Source organism: Triturus cristatus, chromosome 4_1 (assembly GCF_964204655.1).
Source record: "Triturus cristatus chromosome 4_1, aTriCri1.1, whole genome shotgun sequence".
NCBI lineage: Eukaryota > Metazoa > Chordata > Amphibia > Caudata > Salamandridae > Triturus > Triturus cristatus.
This window is the reverse complement of record NC_140585.1, coordinates 333,031,958-333,048,881: the sequence shown is the minus strand read 5'-3', so window position 1 is coordinate 333,048,881 and position 16,924 is coordinate 333,031,958. Positions and strand designations below refer to the sequence as shown.

At 49.9% G+C, this 16,924-nt stretch overlaps 1 protein-coding gene and 1 pseudogene across 1 annotated transcript in view; both read left to right on the top strand.

Moving 5' to 3' along the window:
• Positions 1 to 16,924, top strand: part of TEX52 (testis expressed 52) — a 176,715-nt gene that overhangs the window by 64,231 nt on the left and 95,560 nt on the right. The gene's annotated exons all lie outside the window — the stretch shown is intronic.
• Positions 1,274 to 12,441, top strand: LOC146854891 (uncharacterized; annotated as a pseudogene).

The following is a 16,924-nucleotide window of genomic DNA, read 5'->3' as shown; positions in this document are numbered from 1 at the left end:
ACATTAGGCTTCGCTTTCAAGTCCTCCCTGTGAGAGTGGATGTGTGAGCGGAGATTTAGAATCACTAGTGGATAATGCAAGCAGTAATACATGTCTGTCTCCGAGGCTAATCGCCCAGTGATCAAGTAAATAAGTGTAAATTACATCGTGGTCAAGGTAAGCATGGTAATAGTTATACGGGTACCAAATTCGCTGCCCTTTTCCCTCACTGGCAAAAAAAGCAAGCCGCACGCATCAGTAGCAAAAATCAAAAGACGTCCACGCAGCCGGCTGCCCCCTGCCACTGAAGCAAAGGTCTCCTCCAGGGTGAAAAACAAGAAGCGCCCGCCATTATCTCTTGTCTTTATGGGGCCATGAGAAACACATGGCCCCATAAAGATAAAAAAAGTGCTTTGCGACAGACGCAAAGCAGGCCACCGAGTCCGGCTCGGAGGTGAAAGGGCGTCTACAGAAATCCCTCATTTCCAATGGCAGGCCACCGTTTAGCATAAACGGTGACGCCAGCCAATGGAAATGAGGGGCGGGGCTTAAAGCCCTCTTCTGAAAGTGCTTGTCAACAATAAATCTTGCGAGGCGAGCAGCGCTTGCGCTGCCACCTAACGCGAGACCTAATAAGTACTTTCTGAAAAGGGCTTGACGCCCCGCCCCTTATTCCCTTTGGCTCGCGTCACCGTTTATGTTAAACGGTGCGCTGCAATTGGAAGTAAGGATTCCGGGGTGCCTCCTTTTTGCTTTTTTGGGCGGCCCACCCAGACTAGCTCACCTGCATTACGGCTGTTGTGACAAAGTTTCTTATCAGATGCTTCATCACGCTGCCTTGCTCGCGCCAGTCCGGCTCTCTGATTGGGCCAGACAAAAAAAGGAGACATGGCGCTGTGTGTTTACTTATGCTTCGCGCTTTCACTTTTGAAAGTGCGATGCAAAAATAAACAGCGAATGTGTGTGTGTCTGGCGAGCGCTTGTTCCTACTCTCTTCCACCTCTGCCTGCAGCCCTCCTCGTGTCTCGGTGTCCAGCACCCAATACTTCCATCTCTTGGTGCCATGTGTTTATTTTTGCATCTTGCTTTCACTTTTGAAAACGCGATGCAAAAATAAACAGCGGATGCCTGCGTGTCTGGGGAGCGCTTGTTCATATGGTTGGCTTGCGCGGCACAAGATTTCTTTCGTCCCGCGTTATGATTGGCTGTCGCTGGAGCCCGTGTGTATCCTGTTTGTTACTCGCTCTGTGATTGGTCGGCGTGGCCAGTGCTGCCTGCCGGCTGCTCAAGAATAATGGCAGAGGTCGGCCGGAGGTTGTTCTGTGTCCCGGCGCCTTGGAACCAAGTTGTCTGCGTAAAGGGGGCCCGGGAACACGACAGGGGAGTATTAGGGTTGAAGAAGGTGCCGCTTGGGCACTGGGGAAGATGCAAAGAGTACCTGTCAGTAACCAAAGAGGTAGGGCATTTTGAGGAGGAGAATTTTTTATTATGGTTGCAAAGGGAGTTTCAAGAGCTGCAGTCTGGGGCCGCCAACCGGAAAGAAGATCACACTTCATCTAGTCGGGATGTGAAGTCATTGGGGCAGGCAAATGATTTTAATGGAGAATGCAGGGCTCGAGTCGGGGTACCACGCAGGTGGACAGCGTCCCCCCCCACTTATTTTACCGGGAGTTCGATAACTGGAGCAAATGAAGCCACACATTCACTCTTTGGCCTCTCTAGGGCAAGATCGGAGCTCATTCAGAACGCAGCTCACGCGCTAGCTTCTCTGATGCAATCGCATCTAAGGGCATGAGCAAGGGGAGGCAATGAGTCTGATGGTGCAAGCCACCTTTCATGACGTCACTTCCTGTTGTGACGTCAGAGTCCCCCCACTTCTTTTTTTAGGACTTGTGCCCTGGGAGAATGGGTTGTGGGTCGGCACGAGGGAGCGGTCTGTAAACACCAGCAAGTGACAGTGAGCCCTAAAGCGGGGGGAAGTGGCCCAAGACATTAGAACAGGCAGGAGGGAGTCATTGCTCCTAAGCTAGATGCTCTGAGGGTACTCTATTTGCACCTTCTTAGTCGTGCTGCCTCAGTCGATCACTGGCCTTTGTCATCCTCACGTCTAAGCTTCAACACAGCCAGAATTAACAGTTTGAACAGCGACTCCACAGAGACAGTTGTGGGTGTTGCTGTCCACCCAACACAACACGGGTTCCTGACAGTTACTTTCAGGGAGCGTGCAATCGCGCCCTTCGCGAGTTACGGGCTTTCAGCAAGTCCCAGGGGGCTGTTCTCTGCTGCCTGCCAACAGAACTCTTTCACCAGGGCCTGCTCTACCACTAATGGAGCTGGGAGGAACAACGGCTCCCTGAAGCAACCGCTCTTCCGCAGCCCGACCGCCTACTACGATATGCTTGGCATCACTGGCTCAGCCACGCAGTTCCAGATCAAGACAGTATACTACTGCCAGTTGTTCCGCTACCACCCGGACCGCAACAATGGCGACGAGGCAGCAGTGCTGCGCCTCACCGAGATTAGCTAGGCGTACCTCATTCTGGGCAGCGTCACCCTGCGCAAGAAGTAAGACCGAGGAATCCTAAGCCAAGAGGATGTGCGGGCGACGGGGAAGGCTCCTGGGAAGGTGGATGGCTCTACCATGCCCAAGAAGACAGAGAGCACGTCGTTGTCGTCCCGCTATACTCCCACTAAGCCAATCTTCGACTTCGACGAGTTCTATCGAGCCCATATGGCGAGCATCTTGAACGGGAGCGGAACATGAAATGGAGACGCGAGGAGCTACAACGGCAAACAAGCATTTGCAATGCAATAGGTCTCGCATTATTAAAGTTTGAGCTATTGGCATTGCTAAATAATGCAACACCAATAGCTCAAACTTTAATAATGCGAGACCTATTGCATGTACAGAAAATATTAAAGGTTGATATCACTGACTCTCACTGGTGCTTTAGGAGGCCAGGTATGCAGTGTCTAATAAGTGAGATATAATGTTAACGTGCGACTCCCAGAGGCGAGGAATATTTAATTTTCCAAACTCTGATTCCCCAATCAAAGCGAATGGCTAACCAGAATCTGCCAAAACTCTCACCTTGAACCTATTAATAGTAATATGACACAAAGGGGGTTTGCTCTTACACGTAAATTCCACATGGTTTGCAACATCACTTTCATCACTTTCAACTTTCACATTTTCCTCATCCCAGGCGTGTATTCTTCAATAGACTTCACCACAGGAGTACTGAAATTTTTCCTATACAATGTGCTAATTCTTGAAAAATTACCCTTTTTCCCCACACCTCAAACATGTCTGGTTGGCAGCTGAGTAATTTTTATCCGAGCTGGCATGAAACTTACTACCACACCTAAGCATTCGAAAATTGACAGGCAGATCGCAATAACTGCTTGACCAGATTATTGGTAACAAGGGAGCTGCTGCATCTGACAGCTGAAAGGAGGTGAGAGGGCGAGCAGAAGAAGGGTTTGTTGAAGATATATTTTCCTTTGTGCACTACAGATAGCATAGAGCCATACCTGCTGATGGTGCCCCGTCACAAGAGATTTCTTCTGTTAAGGTTTAGATTTGGTCTGGCCCACTTTTAGGTGTCTTACCCTTCCAATGTTTTAACTGAGAAAGATTTGACTCTGTGTCCATGCAATTCAGTTACAACCCCATCTCAAATGCACTTTTTATTCTGTGAGCTTTATAAAGAACAGAGAATTCAGATCCTAAAGCCTTTAGGAGAAATTTAAACATTAGAAAGTGCAAAGAGGCATTAGGTTATCTACATTTGCTCCAGACAGAGCAAGTTTGTATAACTGTATATAGCTTTATTGCATGTGTCATTAAACACAGAAAGTTTGTTGGGAAATAAGGATGACTTATTTGACGCTTGCCTGTTATAATTACCATTTAAGTGAAATGTCTGAGATGTTTTGTTTTTACTACAGCACTATATTCGGACTTGTATTTCGAGATGAACTGTACATATTTTAAGATTACTATTGTCTATGATCCGAATTGTAATTGTTTTTTTTTTTTTTTGTTTGAAACCGTTTATTGCAGTCTTCAAATATATACAAGTATGGGCCTACAACCTTCCGGCCGGCCGCTAGAGTGACAAGAGCATATGACATACATACAAAAAAGGCTCTTGGCGTTGCAGAGAGGTAGATCAGGAGGTATCAACGACGTGGGCCACATAACTCCGAGCCCGCAATACGGTTTCATTTTATAAGAACACAACAACACACAAAAACCACACCCGCAAGGCAACCCGCAATCCGAAGTGACAGCACGTGCTCCGTAAGTGGGGGACCCCAACCATCCACAAGAATCTAAAGAGGGGAACGGGAAGAGAGCAGGGACTGGGGGACCCTGTGCCCGGGGCCGGGGGAGGGGGTCAACTAGGGGGACGGAGCTGGCGAGGCAGCCGGCAGCAGCGGTGGCTCACAAATACCCCCGCGGTAGGCGTTCCAGGGGCCCCAAACTTTCACCCACGCCCCAGGCTTACCTCTCGCCACGTACACCACCTTTTCTCGGAACATGCACCAATCCATGTGCTCTTTCCAGGCAGACACCGCCGGGGGCCTCTGGGACCCCCACAGCTGCGCGATGTCACGCTTAGCTACCATATATCCCAGAGTCACCCATCGTGTCTGCGGAACCGAGTAGTCAGTTGGTTCCCACACATTCAGCAAGCATCTCCTCGCTTCAGGCAACAGCGCGACACGCGTAACCACTCGCAGGACCTCATGCACACCACGCCAGAATCGCTCCACCTTCGGGCACTCCCACAGAATATGCAAAAAAGTCGCCAAAGCACCACACCCACGCTTACACAGCCCATCCTCGGCATAGCCCATACGCAGAAGCCTTGGCCCCGTCATGTAAACCCGGTGGAGGATCTTTAGCTGGACGAAGCGAAGGCGAGCCGGTATGGCCACCTCCTTCGGAGAGGCCACCGCGGAAATCCAGTCCTCGTCGTCCAACTCCAGCACATCGGCAACCCAGGCCTCGCGGAGGCCAGTCAGCAAGCCCGAGCGATCATTAATCAGTTTTTTGTATATGAGGGAGATCGTGCTGTCCGGAATATGGCCATCCAGCACTCTATCCTCCAGGGGGGATGACTCCGGAATGGAGGCGACGTCTGGGAAGACGGAGCCCAGTGCGTGGCGGACCTGCAGGTACCGAAAGTATTCGCTGCCCTGCAGCTGAAACTCCGTCTGCAGCATCTCGAATGTTTTAAATCCCCCCCTCGTCCAGAGGTCCCCCACTGTACTGATGCCGATCGTGTCCCACTTCTCGAAGCCCTTCGAGGTCCACAGGGAGCCCAACCTCTCGGACGCATACAGCGGTGACGCCCGGGTCAAACGGTCCTTCCACCCCATAGCTGCGTTAGCCGCGTGCCATACTCGCACCATGACACGCGTAGGTCCCGTCAGGCGGGGGTCGGGCGCGCCAGAGTAGAGCGCTCGATTGTAGTCGCCACCAGGCAGGAGCATCTTGTCCATTTCAAATGCCGGGTTCAAGGCGGGCCCGTAAAGGCCATGATTAATTGCAGCTAGCTGGGAGGCCCAGTAATACCGTTTAATATCCGGGAGGGCAACCCCCCCGTCGTACCACGGGAGCGTCAACTTCGCCAAGGCAATACGCGGCCTCCCGTCCCAGAACAAGCGACGCTGTAGACTCTCCACCTCACGGAAGTAGCGCGCCGGGACCAAGTCCATAGTGTTCTGGAGAGCGTACAGGAAGCGTGGCAGCGACATCATCTTAAACAATGCCGCCCGGCCAAGCTGCGAAAGCGGCAGGCGCCGCCAACGCGCGACGTCCTCCTTCAAGCGCTGGAGGGGGGGAAGCAAATTCCGCTCGTAGCGGGCCTCCGGGTCCAGAGTGATATAGATACCCAGGTACCGGAACCCCTGAGAGGCAATCTGGATCGGACAGTCCCGCGGGAGGACGGGAGCCTCCCCGGAAAGCACATACACACATGATTTAGCCCAGTTGATGACAAGGCCTGAGTTGCGACCAAATGAACGCAAAACATCAACCAGGACAATCAGTGATTTACGCGGGGAGGCGAGGTACAAAAGGATATCGTCAGCGTATAGGGACACGCGGTCCTCATACTCGGGGGTCCAACGGAGACTACGGATGGAAGGGTGCCACCGCAGCCACTCCGCCAGGGGTTCCAAGGCCAGTGCAAACAGGAGAGGCGACAAGGGGCAACCCTGTCGCGTGCCTCGTCCCAGCGCGAATGGGGCCGAGACTCGCCCATTCACCACCACCTGCGCCAATGGGCCCGAATACAACAATTTGACCCAGCTGATGAATCCCGGTCCAAATCCAAATTTCGCCAGCATCGCCCAAATGTATGGCCACTCGAGTGTATCAAACGCCATGGTGGCGTCTAGGGACGCCAAGATGGCCGGCTCCCGCACAAACGGAACACGCGCGAGCACCCCGTGCAGGCGCCGCAGATTAAGGGCCGTGTTGCGATGGGGTATAAAGCCGGACTGGTCTTGGTGGACCAGATCGCCCACCACACCGACCAGCCGGTTGGCGAGCACCTTGGCGAGGATTTTGGGCTCCGCATTCAAGAGCGAGATAGGCCTATAGGATGTGACCCGTGCTCGGGGTCTCCCCTCCTTGTGGATCACTACGATTGTAGCCAGACGCTGGTCCGGCGGGAGGGAACCCCACGAGTGGGCCGCCAGGAACATCGCGCGGAGGTGGGGTGCCAGCACATCCGGTCGCAGCTTATACAGCTCGATAGGGATGCCGTTTGGGCCCATGGCCTTGCCAGATGCGACCGAGCGTATGGCAAGGGCAATTTCATCCGAGGTGGGAGCAGCCTCCAACGACTCCCTGTCCTCCACCGAAAGGGAGGGCAGCGCGATGTCCCGAAGCAGGGCATGGGAATCCTCCTCCGAGCAGGGAGAAACCGGGGAATACACCTCGCGGAAATAATCCGCGAAGCAAGAGACAATGTCTTCTGGCTCGGTGACACGTACACCATCCATTCTCTCGATCAGCGGGACCACACGATTCGCTCTCTCCTTTTTATCCAACCACGCAATCAATTTACCAGCCTTATCACCCACGTCGTACAGTCGCCCCTGTTGCTCTCTACTAAGGCCCCTGGCCGCCTCCGTGACGAGGGCCCTATAGGCCGCCTGCTTAAGGTGTAGAACATGTAGTGTGGCATCCGTCACCCCACTCCCCAGGTCACCCTCTAGTTCAGTAATTTCGGCTTCCACCCGGGTCACCTCCTCCTGTTCGCGCCTCCGGGCATGGGAGATAGAGGAGAGGGCCTCCCCTCTAAGAACTGTCTTGAAGGCTTCCCACAGGGAGATAGCCGAGGGGACAGACCCCACATTCTCCTCAAAGTACCGCTGCAAGGATTTAATCAAGTCGGCACGAATAGTGGGGTCGCGCAGGTACCATGCATTGATTGGGGCTACCCTACCCTCCCCCCTCGGGAAGACATCAAAATGCAACAGGAGCGGGGAGTGATCTGAAATACCCCGAGCCAGATGGCGCACCTCTCCCACTCTCCCAGCATAGGCCGCAGGGACAAGGACATGATCAAGCCGCGAGAGGCTACCATGGGCACCCGAATGAAAGGTGTACTGCAGCTGCGCGGGATGTTTTAGTCGCCAGCAGTCTACCAATCCCAATGTATCTAAGAGGCCGGGCAGCCACGCCTGTGCCCGGGGGAGGTCCCTAGGGGGGTAACGATCCATAGTCCCAGAAGCCACCGCATTGAAATCTCCCCCAACCACCAGAAGCCCCCCAGGGAGGTCAAGGAGGAGGCGCCCCAGGTCCGCAAAAGTGGTAGATTGTAACCCCGGTGGGACGTACACTGATACAAAAACGACTACTTTGCCCTCCATTCTCCCCACCAAGACCGTGTAGCGTCCCCTCTCATCATGGCGCACCTCATCTATTTCCAGCGGGAGCGAGTTCTTAACCATGATGCCCACCCCCCGCGAGCCTGACGTGAAGCCCGAGTGGGCCACCAAGCGATAGCCCCGCCGATTCATGGCATAAAAGGAATTACCAATAAGGTGTGTCTCCTGCAGAAAGACCACATCTGGAGAAATTCGTTTCAGATACTGCAGGACCACACCTCGCTTAATCCTATCCCCCAGTCCATTAACGTTCCACGACAACAGAGTCAAGTCCCTACCCCCCATCACATACAGAAGCCATCATTTGTCCCCCAAAGAGCACCTCAAAAACACCAACACAGTAAAGGGTTTGCCTTGCGGTAAAAACGAACAACACCCCACCCCAACCCACCCGTCCCAACAGAACTCCCCCCTCCCTGCACCCCTGCATGAGCCCAGACAGCCCCCCCAAAGTGCAGTGTGCCTGTCGCCCCATAGATGAAAAAACTAACTAGTCCCCCAGAGGAGGAGGGAAAGCCCCCAAGGAACCCCGCACGACCTCCACAGGAGGGGAACATACACGAGCAGTCAATGATAACAATAATATTGTCCCGAGCAAGGCCTACTATTTGTCCCTCAGTCCTGATCCGGCGGGCCCTCCCCACCAACCGCACCCCCCCCACCCCCCTGACCCCGATCCCCGGGCAAAGTGTCCAACCAGTCCCCGGCCGCCTCGGGACGATCAAAAAAGTGCGTGCGGCCATCCACCTCTACCCTCAGCTTAGCTGGAAAAAGCATTGCGTACTTAAGGTTCAGGTCCCGTAAGCGACGTTTAACTCCGAGAAAACTCAGTCTCTGCTTTTGGACCGCCGGAGTAAAATCAGGGTAGAAATTGACGTCCATGTTGTCGAATCTGACCGGTCCTTGTAGCCTAGAAGTCTGCAGGATAGCGTCCCTGTCCCGAAAATTGAAAATCCGGGCAATGAGAGGCCTCGGCGGGGCTCCGACCTTAGGTCTTCCCCCGGGGACCCTGTGGGCACGTTCCACCGCAAAGAGTTTACTCCGCCCCCGGGGCTGGAGATGGGTGAGAATCAAGTCCTCCACAAACAGATCCGCCGCCTCCTCCTCTCGTCCCTCCGGCACCCCAATAATGCGGACATTGTTCCTCCGGGCCCGACCCTCGGAATCCTCCAGTCGACGATCCATTAGGGCGCTCGCCTGGCCAAGCCGGCGCACCTCCTTTTGGAGGGCCGCCACGTCCGTAGTGAGGCCCGAGGTAGTGTGGACCAAAGAGTCGACCCGGTCATTCGTTTTGGACAAATCGGCCCTTACCAGGCCCACATCCACGAGGACCGAGTCTATCTTCTGCGCCAGAGTGTCAAAGCGCTGGTCCACCGAGGCCTTCATCTCGGCGATGGCGCCCATGACGTCTCGGAGGGTCAGATCCGCGGGCAGAGCAGGAGCATCAGTCGGGCCCGCGGGGGACGTACTCGGTGCCTCAGGAGATCCCTTCTGGAGGGTGTAGCGGTCCATGTTGTTGGACTGATGGGCCGTGCCACGGCGGGTCGATTTCACCTTTGCCCGGTCGCCATCTTGCTTTGTGGACATGGTTGCAGTCCCCAAATCGTGCCAATCTCCTCGAAAGGGCCGACAAACCAGTTCACGTGCTCCGGGGGGGGGGGCGACCACAGGTCCGCAGGCCGAATCACAGACAGCGGGTCGGCCGGGCACCCGGGCAAGGCCACACCACCGCACACCGCCCCGCAACCCTACCTCGCCCGTCAGCAAGGAGGGCGCAAAAGCGAAAGTGAAAGTGCGGGGTACGCGAGTCGCCCAGCCTTGCCCGCCGCTGTTGTTCACTTTGTCTCCGGATCGCCCCACTACTCCAATCCGGGGGGCCGGCGTGGAGAAGGCCGCAAACCTCAATCTGTGCTCCCGCCGGTGTCTGAGGTCCGATTTGGAAACGGAAAACGGGTGTCACCTCAGCTCGGGCTCACAAACACAGTCCCCTCATCTAGGACAGGATATAGTCAGGATTAATGCAGGAGGTCGCGGAGGTCCTCGGGAGCCTCGCACCTACGCGGCCATCTTGGTTGCGCGCTAGGCTCCTCCTGTAATTGTTTTTATCTGTATACTTTTATGGTTTGTTTTTAAAACCAAATCAAGTACTTGAACTAAACTGAAATGATGTTACCATACTATATGTAACCCTCCTGGTCCACACTAATACCATAATACTAGGAGGTTGGCCAGTCGATTGCAGTTCGTAAAGGCTATCTAATAATACTCTTATGCTGCTTGAAACTCTAAACACTCGCCTAAGACAAAACTGCAGTAGGTCATGTCCTTCATCCAATACTGAATCAGTCCACAGCAATATGTCACCAACTGACCAGGCATAGAATAACAAAAGAGGTCTGCGACAAGCTGCGGGTCAGCAGAGAACTAATCTAGTCCACCACAGCAGGTCCAAACAAGCTACATACTATGACCGCTTCTTGACATTTTACAATGACACTCGGATATGGGATGATATTAAAGAAAGGCAATTCCAGCAAATCTCTCCCTCCAACCTATGCCTGAGGGCAATAAAGTTAAAACAAAATAGCTCAGAATGGATAGCCCAATACAGTATTCTGCGAAGTGTTCGATGATTATAATTAATAACATAAAGGGGCCGCCAAAGCTGCTCAAAGCTGTCAGCTGACTGACACGCAAATTTTGCACCTATCTCTCGCATTTTTTCGTCCATCACACTGCTAGGCAATGTGTTCCACAACATGAAAACCGCAACTTAATGGGCATCACGCACGATATGCAGACTTGGAAACAAATCCCACGCAGGATCAAAACAAAGACAACACCTTTTTAACCAGACACCAAACACGATGTAGCATGCTACCAATGTAGACAAAAGCCTAAGCAATCCACAGAAGGCTAGTAAGCGCTATATAAATGCTGCAAAACAATACAAAAGATAGACATGTTGTAAGCAAATACTGAAAAAATAACACCTAAAAATCCATGGGAAGGCGTTAGAGTGAAAATGCACCACCAATCTGGTGATAAAAACATCAGCCATCATGATTCACGGGTTGTTGATACTGAGATGCGTCCAGTTAAGGAACGTAAGATTCGATAGAAACAAACAAACTGTAACCTGAACCCATTAACTAAGAGAATGCTGACAGTTGTGTACTCATCAAAGCACTGCCGGTGCGCAGTTTAGGGGAGTTGTCTGCCTAACTTTCTTGAGTCTATGATTATACAATTTATCTATGTAATGCTGGTGAGAGGTGATGGATGTGCGATTAAACTGTAACGTGCATCAGACAGTTCTTTGGGAGGCAATGTGGGGCCATTATGAATCTCCTGCGCACTATTGAATATCTGCTCTACTGAAGTCATACCTCCCTCAACTTCACAAAACCACCGGGCTCTCTTGGCACTTGTTGATATCCTTTGTAGATGCAAGACCCCGCCTCCCTGGGTATTACAAGCCCTCTGTGAATTAAGGACCCTCACCTATTGTAGTGCTTGCCCAGCCAGGCCCGTACAGGTTCCAAGAGTTCCAGGATATCGGGGCTCTCCCAGTGCTTGGTGCTAGGACCCCCATCCTTCTTGCGGGCAGCTGCAGGAGGCGTGGAGGGCTGTACGGGGGTATCTTCAGGCAGGGATCCGGATTCCTCGTCCTCCTCCTCATCTACCTCATCCTTCTCCTCCTCCCCGGGAACTGCGGGGATAGTCTCACCGTCCTCCTCTTCATCGTCTTTGCCGGGCTGGGCGGCCTCCTGCTCAGGGGCCTGGGCAGCTGGACTGCTACTCTCCTCTGGCTCGTCAGGCTCGCGCGCCCCCCCTCGCCGGCGCCGCCTCCGCCACGCACCCTCCGACTGCTTTGCGCCGCTCTCGCTGCAGCCGTTGCAGCCGCTACCGGTCGGCCCCAGACCGGGTTGCCTTTGTTTCATGTCTGCTCAAAAAATCTCTACAACTGCCACCTCAGTAACACAGGGCCGTAGTGGGGTAAGCCTGCGCATTACGAAGCAGAGTTTAAGGCATGGACATCAAAAAAGGACGGGCAGGGCTACTGAGCATGAGCGTTCCGAGGCAACCCTGAAAGCATGGACATAGACAAGCGCTCGCCATGACGTTTTCGTTTCGCTTTTTCTGCCGTCCCACTTGGACGGCCTTGCCTGCTAAAAGGTTCCATGTGTTTGGCCTCATAAAGATAAGAAACCTTTTGCGACGCAAGGAAGGCAGACGAGCCCGTCCAAATGGGACGGCTCAGAAAGCCGAGCAAAAACGTCACAAACACCTCTTTTCCAATGGCTGGCCACCGTTTAGCATAAACGGTGACACCGGCCAATGTAAAAGAGGGGCGGGGCTTAATGCCCCTTACAGAAAATAACCAATGTCATTAAATCTCGCCAGCGAGACTGCGCATTTGCGCAGCCTACGCTAGCGAGACCTAAAAAGGGTGTCGGTGAGCGGTGGCAGATGAAAAAAATCTCGGAACTAGCGGTATTGATGCTCCTCTGTTCAGCTGCCTTAATTTTCTTCTCAGTCAGATGAAAACATGAAATATGGTTTTTGGAGATTAACCGTGGCCGAGTTGCCTGCCTGACACTTTATATCCTATGTGGATTGCGCTTTACCAACTGATCTCACTGGTGTTTGCTGACCCTCGTCAGTTTGGCACCCACACAACACAACGTTGTAATTGCTGCTGAAATACAGACTTGGTCTCGTTTTTCCGTGTCATGAGTGCTGGAGAAACCTAGTCCTGTCCTACTTGTCTCCTGAACTCGCCTCTAGCTTAAAGATGCACATCAGGCACTTTATACTATTGTCCCACTTAAACTGTTATCATTTATCTCTCATGTCCGCACTATGATGATTTCTACTAGGTGGCACGGACTGTAAAGAGCTGACAGTTTTATTTTTGTGAAACATATTAAGGTCCTCTGCATCAAAACGCTACCTGGTACATGTGCATTAAAATCTTCTTCATGGATCTTGCTGTGCATCTTTAGGTCTGCTGTCTGTCTAAAGCATTTACGTGCCTCATGTATTATGTGGACTACGTCTGTAGCTTCCCGAAAATGCTAATGTACACAGGCAAGGACGTTGTCTATTGCATAATTCTTTCTCCATCAAGCTTTACTTCCTTCGAAAATGGGCCTGTCTGACTTTTTTGGGGGATAGGAAGAAACTTGACTGAATTTCAGAAAGAGAAGTTTGCGATTCTGTTTGTATAGATTTAGGTTGATGCATTGTAGGTCTGTATGACAGTTGACTGTATGTCACTGGTGTTCAGGGTAACGTAAAATCACCCCAATCTCAAACATCAGATTTAGTAGTCTCACTAAGTTTGGACATCTAGGACACAAGTACGAGGCTCAATGCAGTGATGTCCTTAGTTCAGGCAGTTAAGCAGAGGTGGTGGAGGTTAAGACTGGGTGGACAAAGGTCTCCCAGGTTCCTTCAGTATTCTTGGTTGTCAGCCTGTGTGCTCAAAATATCCATCTATATGGGTTTTTGATGTGAGTTGATCTAGCATGGCTCTGGGAATAGGCATTTCCTGTTACAGTAACTTGATGAGCTACTCCCGGGACCTCCAAAACCTTCCCCACAATGGCATACCCCTTTAGACAGCCGCCCATACACGCGCAACCTGGAACCACAGCCTCTTGTTAGAAAAGGAATGCCCCACCCAGAAACAAGCTCATCTGAACCTTCATTTATCCCCTGAATGAAGACGTTAGTGGAAACATTCCACGCACTTTTACACAATAACAACAAAGTGAAGTAGCTCAAGGGAAAGCTATGCCCTGACGTGGGTCCCGTGCTTGCTATGCCACTGGATTCAAGCTAGCCTGGCTGATGAGGGGTGATACCCTCAAACCTGTCTTAGGATGATTGTTTTCTGGTCCAGGAAGGACCTGGCTTGGCAGTTTGGGCTTGATAGTTCCTGTGTGGAGCAGGGTCAAGACTGATTTGCATATGGCTGGGTCCAAACTCAGGTGGCATTGTGAGTAAAAAATGATGGATTTAACCCAGACCTGTGACTGGGCAGGGTGGATGTTTGACAATGTTCAGCATTCTTTCCATCTTATTTTTGTGTTGCTGTAACTCAAGGTGCCACTCCCTAATCAATACAACACACTCAACAAAAATAGCAGAAGCCCAATAGAATAAATTGTATTGTAATTATATGGCACTTACTATCCCTGGTGAGGTGTCGAAGAACTTTTCGGTGAGTAGCACACTATGGAATCCTAAAGGATTAGCAAGTATTAGTTAATTTGAGCGGTGTACATGTGAGTCTTAGTTGGATTGAAGAGGATAATGGAGAGATAGAAGAGGCTAGAAATTGTTATTTGGGAGATCTTAGTAGTATGATGTTTGGGATGATTAAAAAGGAGAGATCGAGGAGGGAAGAGTCTCTAGAAAAGACGTTTGTGATGAATCAAAGGAGGGATACATGAGGGAAGAATTTAGAAGTGGTTTACATTACAGTCCAATGCACTGTCATGCATGCAGGATTACTTTGCAGATGACAGGTAACCAGTGTTTTGGGACAACAGGAGAAGGGGGCAGTAAGCACCAGCTAGGGGTACTGAGCCGTACAGCAGGGATCCAAGGGGAGAGTGACCAGAGGCACTGGAGGGAGTGGTCAATGAGCATTAGTTAGAGCACCCAACTCTGTTACATGCTAACTACCATGTCTATTGCAATAGGCGGCTTCTTAGTCACACAACCCAACACAATCAGCCTGGTGAAAAGAGATGAATGGCAAAGGCCTTTGACAGAGCATGAGACAAAAATATACCAGAAAGACTCCAGCTTGTGCTACCTCACGGTCCTACATTTACAGCTAGAGGACTCTTCAGTGAACAGGTTCGTCTGCAGTCAAACATCACAGTGATGTTTGCCACAGTGACTGTTGTTTGCCAGATACCTCAGAACTCAGTTGAGGGAACAGTAAGACTTTCAAGGGGAAGATAAATGGAAGTAAGGTTGTGTACGTAGGTTTATGAAATTGGATGTGGCCCATTCCTTATTTATTTAACTGCATAAGGTGCGCTTGTTAAAACTTGTCTTTGGTTTGGAAAGAAACTGCCATGGCTCTTGCTTTTGAACGATAGGTTGTTGTTACAAGTGCTCTCATGCCATAAAATGTCTGGTCATAGGTGCCGCCTGCATTGTCTTATGACGTTGAAGAGCTGATCTTTTGCTGTGGATCAGCACGTGTGTTGTTTTTATGGACTAATTATGATTTCACAGCTTGGTGTTAGCTGTCGTGTGATATTTTATGGCCTATGGGATGTGGTCAGTGTAAGAGATTTTGAGGTGAGAGATTTCACCTTGCATTGTTCCATTTAATAGGCACATTGAGATATTCTGATTTAAATGTCGTTTACAAGATGCAGTGTGCAGCTGCGTGTGTGATGTCTCACGGACTAGAGATACAACTCCATGGTTCATTTAGTAAGTTATGCTTGGACTGTCGCAGGAACGGCAACCGCAGTCACTTTCTGTGCAGGTGGCCTACTGGCCACATGCTCTTCTTGCTTATGGCCAAATACCAGTTTCGGTAGTGTTTTTGTGATCGAGTTGCTTCACTTAGTTGTTTGCTTCCTCTGCCTTTTTTTTTAAACGTAAGCTGACCTTTAGAAGCACTGTTCACCTAGATAATTCATTTGCCAGCCGGCACTCCTATTGGTTATTACGTGTATTAAGATACTTGCAGTGGTTTTTCTTTTACTGTAGGAGCTGACATCTCATTTTGTCCTGGAGTAATGTCTCTTCTCTCATTGGCAACACATTACAGAACACTGTGTCATGCTTAGTTAATAAAAGGTTTCCTTTTCTTACCTATTGTTAAAAGGTAAATATCTTGAGGCTATACTGCTGACTTTATTCTTATTAGTGCAAAAAGATTTTTGGAGGTACCCTTATTTATCAATCAGGGACAGAGTCAATAGTTCGGGAAAACACACAAAGTCCCAGAGAAAAGAGAACTATAGCTCAAACTATCTAGAGCTGTCTAAACTCAAAGGTTGTGGTGGCACAGAAATTTAACAATTTATACAATATACAATAGAAATCAATTGTAGTGAGTCAAACATATATAGAGAACTAATCACAAAAATAATTCAATAAGTTAAAATTTATTCAGATTAGTGCACATTCAAAATTAAAAACATAACTTAAAAAATCTTTTAAATAAGAATCTCATTTAAAAATATACATATATATTTTACAATACAATGTGAAGAAAACATCAAGTCGGCACAGCGTTTCGGTGAGAAGTAGATCGTTCACCTTCCTCGGGACAGTTTTCCAAATGACAGAGACATCATATTGTTATAGTCGTTGCTCTATATATTTGACTCACAGTGTATTCAGCCACATTGATAACAATGTACTATCTTACTCAATAGACCATAAAAAACATTTATCACCACTCAACTACAAAACAGATATACTAAGTAATTACTCCATAAGCATGTAATATATAACCATGCTATTAATGAAGATCTACATTGGTAAATGGATAACATACCTAGAGCATTCTTAGGTTGTAAGCGAAATTCAATCGTTTAAAGATGTCCACATGACATCAATGTTGTCAAATTTGAGGGAATGAGAATGGTCCACTCAACAATAGGCCTTCATTTAAAAAGAAACAGAATATTATACGATTATAATCGGTAACTCCAGAAAATCTGTTTTGTTGTTAAAAAACTAAACTATGGTAGAATAATTTATATATATGTACCTTCAGATATTGGCCAATGAATTTGAATATGTACGTTGGTGCCACCGATTAAAATTTAAAGTCTCTATTTGACAAATAATAAAAAGACACTGTTATTGATAATTACATCAATTCTTTTGATCAATACATTAAGCCCAAAACTAATTGAGAAGGCTTACCAAAGGAGGCAGGTCAGTATATATACCCACTGGTTGGCTGTAAGGTAGGTACTATAAAATTCACCTATTGATATTCACCCTCTTAATTAAAATTTGTAGGGTACCTGGGCTA